This window comes from Salmo trutta, chromosome 1 (assembly GCF_901001165.1).
Source record: "Salmo trutta chromosome 1, fSalTru1.1, whole genome shotgun sequence".
In the NCBI taxonomy this organism is placed as follows: Eukaryota; Metazoa; Chordata; class Actinopteri; order Salmoniformes; family Salmonidae; genus Salmo; species Salmo trutta.
Genome location: NC_042957.1, coordinates 75,294,496 through 75,310,242, shown reverse-complemented (window position 1 = coordinate 75,310,242; position 15,747 = coordinate 75,294,496).

The window sequence follows — 15,747 nt, the reverse complement described above, 5'->3', positions numbered from 1 at the left end:
GGACAGCATGAAGGACAGCAGACCTGGGTTGAAATGTTGGTCGACCAAGATTGGTCGAAATCGATTGATCTACATTTTTAAACGTGTATTTTTCTAAAACAAACAATCAAATCAACTACATTCACTGAGCTTGTCTGATGGTTTAAGCACACTGTTTGATTACATAATTAAGACACACAAATGACTAGAGGAATTCCGACCGCAATTGATTTGATTGTGCCGGGCCTGGCTCAGACTTGCTGCGCTTTGTAAAAAAAAAAAGAGCGACTGTGTGACTAGCACCCATTGTCTCTCTCTCCTCCCTGCTGCAGCGACCACCACAGAACATCAACAGTGTTAATCACGCTGTCCATGTTGCTGAAGCTGCAACATAATTATAGCCCACTGTCTCTCTCTCCTCCCTGCTGCAGCGACCACCACAGAACATCAACAGTGTTAATCACGCTGTCCATGTTGCTGAAGCTGCAACATAATTATAACTATTTCTGACTGAAAAGTTCTCTTACCTGAAATCCCTCATTCCCTATTCCCTCAACCCTTGCTCTCTCTATTATGACAATAGGGCATGACCTATAGCATATCATAACCACGTCAATAAATTGGTTATAAACTCAGATAACCGTAACAGCAAAATGGATGCAGAGGACGTGACAAACCCAAAACAGGGGAATGTTTACTGGTTGTTCAGGAGGGAAAGGGGAAGTCAGATCTGTAGAAGATGTTTGACTTAGTTGTGTAAACTACTGGAGATCCAGATAAAGGAGCAAGCGCCAAACAGGTGCTGTTAGATTACAATAAACTATTTCTGACCAATATAACCATATACCATTTCAGTAGAACATGTCTTAGAGTGATGGACTGTGCCATCCCCACGGCCTAAACAATGGATTAGTCCACTTAGACAGGCGCAAATCAAAAGGGTGTCTTGTACACCATGATACATTACTCTACCTCCCAAATATCACTATTGACCGGTACAGCGTGGGGTACTGAAACCCCCATATCACTATTGACCAGTACAGCATGGGGTACTGAAACCCCCATATCACTATTGACCGGTACAGCGTGGGGTACTGAAACCCCCATATCACTATTGACCAGTACAGCGTGGGTTACTGAAACCCCCATATCACTAGTGACAGATGCAGCGTGGGGTACAGGAACCCCATATCACTAGTGACAGGTACAGTGTGGGGTACAGAAACCCCATATCACTAGTGACAGGTACAGCGTGGGGTACTGAAACCCCCATATCACTAGTGACAGGTACAGCGTGGGGTACTGAAACCCCCATATCACTAGTGACAGGTACAGCGTGGGGTACTGAAACCCCCATATCACTAGTGACAGGTACAGCGTAGGGTACTGAAACCCCCATATCACTAGTGACAGGTACAGCGTGGGGTACTGGAACCCCCATATCACTAGTGACAGGTACAGCGTGGGGTACTGAAACCCCATATCACTAGTGACAGGTACAGCGTGGGGTACTGAAACCCCCATATCACTAGTGACAGGTACAGCATAGGGTACTGAAACCCCCATATCACTAGTGACAGGTACAGCATAGGGTACTGAAACCCCCACATCACTAGTGACAGGTACAGCGTGGGGTACTGAAACCCCCATATCACTAGTGACAGGTACAGCGTAGGGTACTGAAACCCCCACATCACTAGTGACAGGTACAGCGTGGGGTACTGAAACCCCATATCACTAGTGACAGATATAGCGTGGGGTACTAAAACCCCCATATCACTAGTGACAGGTACAGCGTGGGGTACTGAAACCCCCATATCACTAGTGACAGGTACAGCGTGGGGTACTGAAACCCCCATATCACTAGTGACAGGTACAGCGTGGGGTACTGAAACCCCCATATCACTAGTGACAGGTACAGCGTAGGGTACTGAAACCCCCATATCACTAGTGACATGTACAGCGTGGGGTACTGAAACCCCCATATCACTAGTGACAGGTACAGCGAGGGGTACTGAAACCCCCATATCACTAGTGACAGGTACAGCGTAGGGTACTGAAACCCCCACATCACTAGTGACAGGTACAGCGTGGGGTACTGAAACCCCATATCACTAGTGACAGATATAGCGTGGGGTACTAAAACCCCCATATCACTATTGACCGGTACAGCGTGGGGTACTGAAACCCCCATATCACTATTGACCAGTACAACGTGGGTTACTGAAACCCCCATATCACTAGTGACAGATGCAGCGTGGGGTACAGGAACCCCATATCACTAGTGACAGGTACAGTGTGGGGTACAGAAACTCCATATCACTAGTGACAGGTACAGCGTGGGGTACTGAAACCCCCATATCACTAGTGACAGGTACAGCGTGGGGTACTGAAACCCCCATATCACTAGTGACAGGTACAGCGTGGGGTACTGAAACCCCCATATCACTAGTGACAGGTACAGCGTAGGGTACTGAAACCCCCATATCACTAGTGACAGGTACAGCGTGGGGTACTGGAACCCCCATATCACTAGTGACAGGTACAGCGTGGGGTACTGAAACCCCATATCACTAGTGACAGGTACAGCGTGGGGTACTGAAACCCCCATATCACTAGTGACAGGTACAGCATAGGGTACTGAAACCCCCATATCACTAGTGACAGGTACAGCATAGGGTACTGAAACCCCCACATCACTAGTGACAGGTACAGCGTGGGGTACTGAAACCCCCATATCACTAGTGACAGGTACAGCGTAGGGTACTGAAACCCCATATCACTAGTGACAGATATAGCGTGGGGTACTAAAACCCCCATATCACTAGTGACAGGTACAGCGTGGGGTACTGAAACCCCCATATCACTAGTGACAGGTACAGCGTGGGGTACTGAAACCCCCATATCACTAGTGACAGGTACAGCGTGGGGTACTGAAACCCCCATATCACTAGTGACAGGTACAGCGTAGGGTACTGAAACCCCCATATCACTAGTGACAGGTACAGCGTGGGGTACTGAAACCCCCATATCACTAGTGACAGGTACAGCGAGGGGTACTGAAACCCCCATATCACTAGTGACAGGTACAGTGTAGGGTACTGAAACCCCCGTATCACTAGTGACAGGTCTGGGAAAATAGAAAAAGAGAGATCCTGTATGCAGCGACCAGAGTGAGGCTGGTCCTCAGGGCTACCTCATTTATATGCTGAGCACACACAGCCTAGTGCAGGGACACTCAATGCTGTTTAAACACATACACACACACACACACGCGCGCGTGCGCACACACACACAAACCGCAAGGACAATCTCAATCCTGTTTACTCTACCTCCCATTCATTTATTCTGCTCTAATTCAACTCTTCACTGAGGTTGTCTGCACACACTCCCCTTCCTTAAATGTGTAAGACACATTTCAGTTGAATGCACTCAGTTGTACAACTGACAATGTATCCCAATTTCCCTTCCTCAATCCTCTCCTCCTCTACTCTCTCTCCTCCTCTCCACCTCCCTCCCTCCTCTACTCTCTCTCCTCCTCTCCACCTCTCTCCCCCTCCTCTCCCTCTCTACTCTCTCTCTCCTCACACCCCTCTCCCTCACACCTCTCTTCCTCCCCTCTCAAACTCTCCCCCAACACAGCAGCACCTGAGTGCTCCTGCCCATCATGCTGACTCTAGTAGCCAGAGTCCATGGTGGCTCTGCCCTGTCCAGTTGCCCTGAGCTCTGGGTAAACACTGCAGACGAGCAGACTGCTGTACTTTCAACAACAAGCCATAGAGCCAGAGTCAGGGAGGGAGGTCTCCAGTGAACTGAAGTAGGTTTGAGCTGGGCTAAGCTGGGCTGACACACAAGCATACACACGCAAACGCAAACGCACACACACACAAACACACACCTGCAGGGGTCTGCATGCTAGGTTGGCTCTGAGCTGCCTTTCTCCACTGCGGATCAGACTGAGAGAGGCAGGCAATAGCGTGGTAGTGAAACACACACACACACACACACACACCAACAATACACACACACACACACACTGCCCTTCATCCCAGCTTCCTCAGCATTCCTCTAAAATAACAACATGACCCCCTCCCCTCGGGTTGCCATGGAAACTGCTCTATAGGCAAAAAAAGTGGTGCTGCTGGAGGTCTGACTACAGAAAGGGAGAAGAAGACTGGCCAAATATCCACACACACAGACTCACACACACACAACCAGGCTATAAAGGCTGCCAACAGCACACTGTCTACTGTATATTGATCTAGCTGCTGTTGTTGACAGATGAACATCCATATCCTTCACATGGAGCTGAAGGACCAGGAGCAGAGTTTAAACACACAATGTTTCAACATATAGAGGGACCTGATGATGATGGTGACAAAGAAGAATATTATGTTTCAAATGCAATACTGACAATACCCATTCTGACACAGACATTAGATGAAACACACATGAAACAACACACATTAAATGTCCGTTTGAGATCGACACGTACCTGAGTCAAAATGGGAACTGAAGGCAAAACTGGGATTAAAGAACGCTGAAGACATAACCGTCACGGAGAGAGCCACGGACATCCTCCCCCCTTCTTCAGGCTTGAGACGGCAGCAGACAGGGTTTACCAAAATACAACATGGAAATACATCAGATGTTGACTAAAGCACATTTAGCCGAAGGTTTGCATGCTAGTCAAATTAAACGCTGCATTTTAGGCTATTTCTCATTGACATCCTTGAGACGCAGTGCGCGCATCCTTCACATCGGATCAATAAACATATGTTGGCAAACATTCCCGTCGGTATTTGTTTTTGAATTTGATACCGCAGGCATTCACTTGACTGACGGATGATTAAAAACGATAGATTGGCATCTCCCGTCCCACGCTTTTCTTCTCCGTCATCCAACCAGTTTGATGATGATGAGCCAGAAAATAGAACACCGCTGCTTTTTTGCGCTGCTTTATCGACGTGATTCCGTTATTTAGGCTACATCGTTTTCGGTTTTGTCTCTGACTGTACAAATACCTTGGCATTCGTCCAGTGGCAATTTTACACTCCAAGTCAAGTTATGATCTTCCTCTGTCTTTAGAGCAGATCAATGCAACATGATGGAATAGGTTGCACAGAGTTATCCAGAATCGTCGCTATATTCCCAAGGAGATATTCAATACTCATTGCACTATCGGAGCGTCAAATTCGCTGGCGACAGGGGAAGCGCCATCTTGCTTACGGTGTCCTGTCCTAGTTTATCCTAACTGGAATCTCGCTGACTCGTTTGGGAATATGGCATCTGCACCGTGGTGAAGGGAAAGATGAGGAGGCGAGAAAAGAGGGGATAGGGAAGTCTATGTCTCAGAATAGTAATACAACACGTGAACAGGTTTGGAATAATTGGAATAAGAACGATATTTCAACCAGTGCAGGACAGGTGTATGGCTGTGTGCGTGATTTAGCTTGCCTGGTACTATGGGATCAATCAATGCAATAGTCCCAAAAGTGCAAACACGACCATGCTAAGTGCAAATCAAGGGCACCTCCATATGCCTTTGACATATGACCATGGTCTGGTCTAATCTCTGGTGGACACTAGTTAACATAAAGTACATTAGATGAGTGACATATGACCATGGTCTGGTCTAATCTCTGGTGGACACTAGTTAACATAAAGTACATTAGATTAGTGTATTACACACATTCATAGGCTTGCAGATGTAATCACAGGTTACAGTGAAATTCTTATCCTCCGAGACTGTATGGTACATAGACTGTATGGTAACATAGACTGTATGGTATTTAGACTGTATGGTACATAGACTGTATGGTAACAGAATGTATGGTACATAGACTGTATGGTACCATAGACTGTATGGTATTTAGACTGTATGGTACATAAACTGTATGGTACATAGACTGTATGGTACATAGACTGTATGGTATGTAGACTGTATGGTATGTAGACTGTATGGTACATAGACTGTATGGTACATAGACTGTATGGTATGTAGACTGTATGGTATGTAGATTGTATGTAATACATAGACTGTATGGTACATAGACTGTATGGTATGTAGACTGTATGGTATGTAGACTGTATGTAATACATAGACTGTATGGTACATAGACTGTATGGTATGTAGACTGTATGGTATGTAGACTGTATGTAATACATAGACTTTATGGTATGTAGACTGTATGGTATGTAGACTGTATGTAATACATAGACTGTATGGTATGTAGACTGTATGGTATGTAGACTGTATGTAATACATAGACTGCCAGTAATAAATAATTGGGGGGTGTTTATATTTTATTTATGTTACACGCAGTGTGTAATGAAATGTGTTTTTTGCAAATCCCAACTCCCCCTGAGACACCTGCAGGGAGTGGAATCATGGCCAGGGTCCCATTGTACTGCGCCCATCGAGCAAGTTGCGTTAAGTGCCTTGTTCAAGGCCACATCAACAGATTTTTCCCCCACCTTGTCGGCTCTGGTATTCAAACCAGCAACTTTTCAGTCACTGGGCCAACGCACTAACCTAGACGCTACCTGCCACCCTGGATAAATCAGGGACAGTCAGACTGAGAGAGTCATAAGATGGAGTGAAGTTGCAGAGGGGATGGAGGACGGAGGGATGTGGAGTGGAACGAGAGAACCTTGGTAACAGATGGGTTGTTCTACGAAAGAGTGCCCTTTTAAGCAGAAACTGTGCACCAATATTGAATTTAAAAGGTATGTTATATTAAATGTGTGCCCTTTAATATAGACCACATGGAAAATTCAATAAATCACCTGTCAAACCTGTGTCACTTCTAGGGAGATTTTAACCCACTTAATCCCCAAATGTCTCCAAGTTTCACCGTCATTATAAAGCCTTAGTTATTTTGTTGCTTTGACAAAGTCATTTCTGACGATTAGTATTTATGTGATTATTGATTCATTACGTATGTCCCTCATTTTAAGGTCTGCTCTGTGACGTGGGCTGACCTCTCGTTTTAAAGGTAGACTCAACTATATGACTTAGATACAGAAAGTTAACAGCGCAGTGGGTCAATTCTCACAACAACTAAGAGCGTTGAAGCGCGAAGCTCAACCTCTGCTCTTTTGATGGCCTGGCTACCACGCTGTACCCAGTTTGAAACGTACCCGTGCACATGCGCAGACACTGTGCGAGCGTGAAGTGTTGCATGTCGCCCATCTCAATATCTCCGGTGCTGCCTGTGGCAACATCATTTTGCCGAGTCGACCTTCAATTAAATGGGGAAACTATTCCTTTTTAAATCGTTTTTTCAAAAGAAACATTGAACATCTAATAGTCAAGTCGTAGAGTAATAACCAATAACCAGGTGAGCTGGTTATTGGCCATTTTCTGGTGTTTTGTGGTGGAAAACTGAGCAGGTCGAGCATAACGTCAACCTTGGTACCCATTGATAGATAGGATGGAAATGTTTTAACAATAAAACATTTTTTGTGAAGCTTGCATTCAATTGCCACTCCTTTTTGCACACAACAAGCTTCCACTGCCCGCTGTCACAAGGGGATTCATGGCTCATTTAAGAAGAAATCATCAGCCCTGTTACTTTATTTGGCACTTAATAGGCATTTGTTATAGTAAATTCTTTATTTAACCTCTTGAGATGGGAAAACGTTGTTTATGAAGGCGAATATGTGCTATTTATGACAAAAATAAAAGTTATTTTGGACCAAGCTACACTTTTTAACAGGCACCGTTTGTTGGAACGACCCAGATCCTAAACTGAGGAAGCATCCAGGTAATTTGGACTACGTCACCGGCCTCTATTTTACCTTAGGATGCTGGAATCACTCAATCACTGGCCACTTTAATACATGGATCACCAGTCACTTTAAATAATTCCACTTTTATAATGTTTACATATCTTACATTACTCATCTCATATGTATATACTGTACCTTATACCATCTATTGCATCTTGCCTATGCTGCGTGGTCATCGCTCATCCATATATTTATATGTACATATTCTTATTCCATCCCTTTAGATTTGTGTGTATAAGGTAGTTGTTGGGGAATTGTTAGATTACTTATTAGATATTACTGCACTGTCGGAACTAGAAGCACAAGCATTTCGCTACACTTGCATTAGCATCTGCTAACCATGTGATTTGATTTGATTTGAATGCAAAGCCAATGTTGAGGGTTTGAAGGTGTCATTACATTTTTGAACTGTTCTCTGTTATTAACATTAGATGTTGGCATCAGCATCATTTTCAGCATAAGTGAGAACTATGACCTTGTAAGATTCAACTCAATATTACGAAGGTGTTCTTAATGTTTTGTAGACTCAGTGTCATGCTAAAGTATGTTTCACATTCTGCATCAGTGATCAGAATAGAGGCTGCAGTTCTGTCAATGTCCAGCAGAGGAGGACAGAGGACCGCTAATAATTACTAAGGATATCGGCACAGTTTGGCGCCAGTCAGACCACTGGTTTCAGTCCCACCTAGTCTCGCGGGGCCATCCTTCCGTCCCACCGCAGAAAAACCTGATGGTTTCATGTCTACTATCTCTAGTTAACAGAGTCATTCACCAGGGACGTGTTCTAGTTCTGACACTGAGTTACAGGAAGTGATGTGTTGCTCCCCTTTTCCCCCAGGACACACCTCTCCCCTCCTCCCCCTCTCCTTATTTATAGCTTCATGTAAATTAAGATGGGGGGGGGGGGGGGGGGGGGTCTGCAGGTGCCCAGAGAACTGAAACTGAGAATGCATCCCAAATGGCACTTTATTCCCTTTATAGTGCACTACTTTTGACAGTGGCCCTATAAGGGACAATGGGCTCTGGTAAAAAAGTAGTGCACTATATTGGCTTCCCGGGCACTTCATAGACCTGCTCTGGGGGGGACTGAGTTACTCATTGTTCTAGACCTGCTCTGGGGGGGACTGAGTTACTCATTGTTCTAGACCTGCTCTGAGGGGGGACTGAGTTACTCATTGTTCTAGACCTGCTCTGAGGGGGGACTGAGTTACTCATTGTTCTAGACCTGCTCTGAGGGGTGACTGAGTTGTTGTTCTAGACCTGCTCTGAGGGGGGACTGAGTTATTGTTCTAGACCTGCTCTGAGGGGGGGACTGAGTTATTGTTCTAGACCTGCTCTGGGGTGGACTGAGTTACTCATTGTTCTACTGTACCTCTGACCTCTGTGGTGAACGATTAAATATAAACATCATGGATTATATAATGGAGGAGGGTAGAGGATATGTAGTGATTAATATAAACATCATGGATTATATAATGGAGGAGGGTAGAGGATATGTGGTGATTAATATAAACATCATGGATTATATAATGGAGGAGGGTAGAGGATATGTGGTGATTAATATAAACATAATGGATTATATAATGGAGGAGGGTAGAGGATATGTAGTGATTAATATAAACATCATGGATTATATAATGGAGGAGGGTAGAGGATATGTAGTGATTAATATAAACATCATGGATTATATAATGGAGGAGGGTAGAGGATATGTAGTGATTAATATAAACATCATGGATTATATAATGGAGGAGGGTAGAGGATATGTGGTGATTAATATAAACATCATGGATTATATAATGGAGGAGGGTAGATGATATGTGGTGATTAATATAAACATCATGGATTATATAATGGAGGAGGGTAGAGGATATGTAGTGATTAATATAAACATCATGGATTATATAATGGAGGAGGGTAGAGGATATGTAGTGATTAATATAAACATCATGGATTATATAATGGAGGAGGGTAGAGGATATGTAGTGATTAATATAAACATCATGGATTGTATAATGGAGGAGGGTAAAGGATATGTGTTGATTAATATAAACATGGATTATATAATGGAGGAGGGTAGAGGATATGTAGTGATTAATATAAACATCATGGATTATATAATGGAGGAGGGTAGAGGATATGTGGTGATTAATATAAACATCATGGATTATATAATGGAGGAGGGTAAAGGATATGTGTTGATTAATATAAACATGGATTATATAATGGAGGAGGGTAGAGGATATGTGGTGATTAATATAAACATCATGGATTATATAATGGAGGAGGGTAGAGGATATGTAGTGATTAATATAAACATCATGGATTATATAATGGAGGAGGGTAGATGATATGTGGTGATTAATATAAACATCATGGATTATATAATGGAGGAGGGTAGAGGATATGTGGTGATTAATATAAACATCATGGATTATATAATGGAGGAGGGTAGAGGATATGTAGTGATTAATATAAACATCATGGGTTATATAATGGAGGAGGGTAGAGGATATGTAGTGATTAATATAAACATCATGGATTATATAATGGAGGAGGGTAGAGGATATGTGGTGATTAATATAAACATCATGGATTATATAATGGAGGAGGGTAGAGGATATGTAGTGATTAATATAAACATCATGGATTATATAATGGAGGAGGGTAAAGGATATGTGGTGATTAATATAAACATCATGGATTATATAATGGAGGAGGGTAAAGGATATGTAGTGATTAATATAAACATCATGGATTATATAATGGAGGAGGGTAAAGGATATGTGTTGATTAATATAAACATCATGGATTATATAATGGAGGAGGGTAGAGGATATGTAGTGATTAATATAAACATCATGGATTATATAATGGAGGAGGGTAGAGGATATGTAGTGATTAATATAAACATCATGGATTATATAATGGAGGAGGGTAGAGGATATGTAGTGATTAATATAAACATCATGGATTATATAATGGAGGAGGGTAAAGGATATGTAGTGATTAATATAAACATCATGGATTATATAATGGAGGAGGGTAGAGGATATGTAGTGATTAATATAAACATCATGGATTATATAATGGAGGAGGGTAGAGGATATGTAGTGATTAATATAAACATCATGGATTATATAATGGAGGAGGGTAGAGGATATGTGGTGATTAATATAAACATCATGGATTATATAATGGAGGAGGGTAAAGGATATGTGGTGATTAATATAAACATCATGGATTATATAATGGAGGAGGGTAAAGGATATGTAGTGATTAATATAAACATCATGGATTATATAATGGAGGAGGGTAAAGGATATGTGTTGATTAATATAAACATCATGGATTATATAATGGAGGAGGGTAGAGGATATGTAGTGATTAATATAAACATCATGGATTATATAATGGAGGAGGGTAGAGGATATGTAGAGATTAATATAAACATCATGGATTATATAATGGAGGAGGGTAGAGGATATGTAGTGATTAATATAAACATCATGGATTATATAATGGAGGGTAAAGGATATGTAGTGATTAATATAAACATAATGGATTATATAATGGAGGAGGGAAAAGGATATGTGTTGATTAATATAAACATGGATTATATATACAGTTGAAGTCAGAAGTTTACATACACTTAGGTTGGAGTCATTAAAACTCGTTTTTCAACCACTCCACAAATTTTTTGTTAACAAACTATAGTTTTGGCAAGTCGGTTAGGACATCTACTTTGTGCATGACACAAGTAATTTTTCCAACAATTGTTTACAGACAGATTATTTCACTTATAATTCACTTTATCACAATTCAAGTGGGTCAGAAGTTTACATACACTAAGTTGACTGTGCCTTTATAAACAGCTTGGAAAATTCCAGAAAATGATGTCATGGCTTTAGAAGCTTCTGATAGGCTAATTGACATAATTTGAGTCAATTGGAGGTGTACGTGTGGATGTATTTCAAGGCCTACCTTCAAACTCAGTGCCTCTTTGCTCGACATCATGGGGAAATGAAAAGAAATCAGCCAAGACCTCAGAATTTTTTTTTGTAGACCTCCAGAAGTCTGGTTCATCCTTGGGAGCAATTTCCAAATGCCTGAAGGTACCACATTCATCAGTACAAACAATCGTACGCTAGTATAAACACCATGGGACCACACAGCCGTCATACCGCTCAGGAAGGAGACGCGTTCTGTCTCCTAGAGATGAACGTACTTTGGTGCGAAAAGTTCAAATCAATCCCAGAACAACAGCAAAGGACCTTGTGAAGATGCTGGAGGAAACAGGTACAAAAGTATCTATATCCACAGTAACACAAGTCCTATATCGACATAACCTGAATGGCCGCTCAACAAGGAAGAAGCCACTGCTCCAAAACCGTCATAAAAAAGTCAGACTACGGTTTGCAACTGCACATGGGGACAAAGATAGTACTTTTTGGAGAAATGTCCTCTGGTCTGATGAAACAAAAATTTAACTGCTTGGCCATAATGACCATTGTTATGTTTGGAGGAAAAAGGTGGAGGCTTGCAAGCCGAAGAACACCATTCCAACCGTGAAGCACGGGGGTGGCAGCATCATGTTGTGGGCGTGCTTTGCTGCAGGAGGGACTGGTGCACTTCACAAAATAGATGGCATCATGAGGGAGGGAAATTATGTGGCTATATTGAAGCAACATCTCTAGACATCAGTCAGGAAGTTAAAGCTTGGTCGCAAATGGGTCTTCCAAATGGACAATGACCCCAAGCATACTTCCAAAGTTGTAGGAAAATGGCTTAAGGACAACAAAGTCAAGGTATTGGAGTGGCCATCATAAAGCCCTGACGTCAATCCAATAGAACGTTTGTGGGCAGAACTGAAAAAGCGGGTGCGATCTAGGAGGCCTACAAACCTGACTCAGTTATATATATATATATATATATATATATATATAGCTGGTGTAACTAAGTCAGGTTTGTAGGCCTCCTAGATCGCACCCGCTTTTTCAGTTCTGCCCACAAACGTTCTATTGGATTGACGTCAGGGCTTTATGATGGCCACTCCAATACCTTGACTTTGTTGTCCTTAAGCCATTTTCCCACAACTTTGGAAGTATGCTTGGGGTCATTGTCCATTTGGAAGACCCATTTGCGACCAAGCTTTAACTTCCTGACTGATGTCTAGAGATGTATATATAATGGAGATATATATATATATATGTATGTGTAAGTTTTTATTTAACCTTTATTTATTCAGGTTTTTCTCTTTTCCAATAGAGACCTGGTCTAATAGCAGCAGGGGGAACAAAGTTTCAAACAAAACAATTTACATACACTAACACAACATTAAACAAAACTATAGACACACATACAGCACAACAATTACATATTATGTTAAAAAACACCAAAGTCTTGACTAAAAAACAGCTGTACTAAAGACAATTAAACTCTTCTATGATATATACATCGATCAAGTGTTAACTCTACTAATGAAACTAGATCATCAAATTTTGAAATGTTCAGGAGAGAATTCCAGGACCACGGAGCTGAGTAACTAAAACTATTTCTAGCATGACCTGTTCTAATTTTTTGGTACTGTTAGAAGCAAATGAGAATGGGATCGTAATTGATATTTATTTACCGACCTGAATAAAAAAGAACAGAGGTATAATGGCATTTACCCAATATGGCCTTGTAAATCAGTGTATACCAGTGTTTAATCCTACGCAAAGTCAATGACAACCAGCCAACAGCGCTGTGGAGATCACAATGATGTGTTAGACGTTTTTGATTTGTAATGAACAAAGGGCTGCATGATACACTGAATGAAGTGCTCTCAGGGTAGTGGTTGAGGCCTGCATATATATAACATCACTAAAATCTAAAACCTAAAATCTAAAACCGCCAGTAATGCACAGCTCCTTCCTCGCCTGCAAAGACAAACAAGCCTTATGCCGGTAACAAACACTTATTCTAAGCTTGAGCTTCCTTATCAAGTTCTCTACATGCACAGTGAAGCTCAGCTTGTCATCCACCCACACACCCAAATATTTCTACACTTTGACTTGCTCTGTAGTATGTCCAGCCAATGTAGTAATGACATGATTAGTCATAATGGAGGAGGGTCCTCCCTCTGGCCCTCCCTGGCATGGTGATAGGTTAACTGTAGAGGCCCCTCCCCCTGTTCCTCCCTGTCTGTCTCCTTATAGTTGGTTCCTGCAGCCTCTCCTCTCCTCACACTCCAACACTGCTCATCTTTCAGCTGGACAGTAAGGGCCGTTCACACCACACACTGACAACATGCTGGGGACACTGCACTCTCATCACTGCTCTAACATGTAAGGAGTCTGACTTCCAGGAGGTTTTACTTCCTGTTTTATTAAATAATGAGTCTGTATGTTTGTCTTTACTACATGTCATCTTCTTATGTCCCAGGTGTCAGTGGTGTGACTGTGGTGACACAGAAGCCTGCTGTTGTGACAGTGAGGAACGGAGAGACGGCCTCTATGGACTGTAACCTGGGGACTGTTGATGATAGTGGTGCTCGTTGGTATAAACAGGTTCCAAGAGGAGTCCCTCAGTACGTGATAAGGTTCTACCATGGTAATAGTGCTCCTACCTTTGGTTCTGGTTTCTCCTCTCCTAAATTCACATCTAATCATCAGTCTAAATCAGATTACCGTTTGATTATTAATACTGTGGAGGAGACAGACTCAGCAGTGTATTACTGTAATACATGGGACAACTCTGTTAATGTGAACGTATCACAGTGATATACACCATGACAAAAACCTCCTCACCAAACACACTCACTTCTGCTTTCAGATGTTCTGAATATAGACACTAACTGAATGTCAAGTCATCCTGAACCAGTGTATCTGCAGTATGAGAACAGGCCATGCTTGTGTTTTACACAAAACCCTTCACACATTTAGTAGAATGTTGTCATTAACAATTACACCTAGTTGTCACAAACCATGAATGATAAAGTGATATTCCAGATGGTTCCGTCCTAACAGAAGACTCCATGTATCAGATAACCTCCATGATAATCAAATCAAATCAAATCAAATTTATTTATATAGACCTTCGTATATCAGCTGAAATCTCAAAGTGCTGTACAGAAACCCAGCCTAAAACCCCAAACAGCAAGCAATGCATGAGAAAGAAGCACGGTGGCTAGGAAAAACTCCCTAGGAAAAACTCCCTAGAAAGGCCAAAAACCTAGGAAGAAACCTGGAGAGGAACCAGGCTATGAGGGGTGGCCAGTCCTCTTCTGGCTGTGCCGGGTGGATATTATAACAGAACATGGTCAAGATGTTAAAATGTTCATAAATGACCAGCATGGTCAAATAATAATAATCAGAGTAGTTGTCGAGGGTGCAACAATCACGTCCGGTGAACAGGTCAGGGTTCCGTAGCCGCAGGCAGAACAGTTGAAACTGGAGCAGCAGCATGGCCAGGTGGACTGGGGACAGCAAGGAGTCATCATGCCAGGTAGTTCCGAGGCATGGTCCTAGGGCTCAGGTCCTCCGAGAGAAAGAAAGAAAGAGAGAATTAGAGAGAGCATATTTAAATTCACACAGGACACCGGATAAGACAAGAGAATACTCCAGATTGAACAGACTGACCCTAGCCCCCCGACACATAAACTACTGCAGCATAAATACTGGAGGCTGAGACAGGAGGGATCAGAAGACACTGTGGCCCCATCCGATGATACCCCCGGACAGGGCCAAACAGGCAGGATATAACCCCACCCACTTTGCCAAAGCACAGCCCCCACACCACTAGAGGGATGTCTACAACCACCAACTTACCGTCCGAAGACAAGGCCGAGTATAGCCCACAAAGATCTCCGCCATGGCACAACCCAAGGGGGGGGGGGGGGCGCCAACCCAGACAGGAAGACCACGTCAGTGACTCAACCCACTCAAGTGACGCACCCCTCCCATGGACGGCATGGAAGAACACCAGTAAGTC